The sequence below is a fragment of the Tupaia chinensis genome, unplaced genomic scaffold, assembly GCF_000334495.1.
Source record: "Tupaia chinensis unplaced genomic scaffold, TupChi_1.0 Scaffold140380_1, whole genome shotgun sequence".
Taxonomy (NCBI): domain Eukaryota; kingdom Metazoa; phylum Chordata; class Mammalia; order Scandentia; family Tupaiidae; genus Tupaia; species Tupaia belangeri.
The window spans coordinates 120753-121935 of record NW_006200257.1 but is presented as its reverse complement, the minus strand read 5'-3'; positions in this window follow the sequence as shown (position 1 = coordinate 121935).

The following is a 1183-nucleotide window of genomic DNA, read 5'->3' as shown; positions in this document are numbered from 1 at the left end:
ACCTGGTTGCTTTAACACACGCTGTTCCCAAGATCCCAATAAGCGAATAGAGGAGACTGAGGCATGGCCATACCCCCTGGGTGGTGATTTCCCGCTCTTTTTTTTTTTATTGAGAGGTTTTTGCTATAGGACATTTGCACTTGCCAGAAAGACAGAGAGAGACAGAGAGATAGAAAGCGAGAAATCAACCCCCCACCACCACCACCACTGCAGTGGGGATGGCCACGGTGCAATCCCTTCTCCATTCTCCTCTTGGGATCTTGGGCATGCACACACTCGTGTCCAGTGTGAGTTTAAGCCATCGGGTCTGGTACTCAAACCGCGGCAGTTCTGACATAGACATTATGCTAACTGTTGGTCTCTCTTGCTTTTTGTTTTCTCTGTTTTTGTCTTTCTGGTGAGTGCATGCACCCCATAGCACAAACCTCTAAAAAAAATTTTAAAAACACACAAAAAAAACAAAAACAAAAACAGAAACACTTCTATCTGAAAATTTAGCCACTCTGCATTTTCAAATAAATTACATTTACAAAGGGTATTTCTTAAAGCACATTTGCTAAGTTACTCAGTTTGTAGAATAAAATATTATATGTAAAATGTTTTATTCTATAACAAAGATTCTCCTTTTAGGCACAGCTAGGGAGGACTAAAGCCACACTGTGAGGCCGGAGCATGCCAAGTGGTCAGGGAGTGGAACCCAGGACCCAGGCGCTGCTGCAGCCCTGGTTACTGCATGAAATCAGGCTGAAGAGGTCTCTGAGAGTTACTGGGCTGTGGGCGGCGCCCCTATGTGACAGCCCCAGGATCCACTGGCAGGAGCAGCGCGGGGGCCGCGGGACTGGGTGGTGGTCAGGTTAGGGCCCAGCACTGTCTCCACTTCCTGCTCTGAGCTCCCTCCCAGTGACTGGGACAGTGGCGTTGCAGGTCCCACAGGCTCACTTCCCGAAGACAGGACCAGAGCACAGTCGCCCAGGTCAAGGCCCCCTCTTCCACCCCGTCAGCCAGGCCCACTCACCATAGGCAAGGCCCACCTTTGGCCAAACAGCTAACGCAGGACCTATGGGCTGCTGGGAGAGGTGACAGCCAGGGCTCAGTGTCCACAGAGGTCGCCTTGGCAACGACCCCGCCCGCGCTTGCTGATTGGCCCAGCGACACTGACTAAAGCAGACGCAAGGAGATAGGG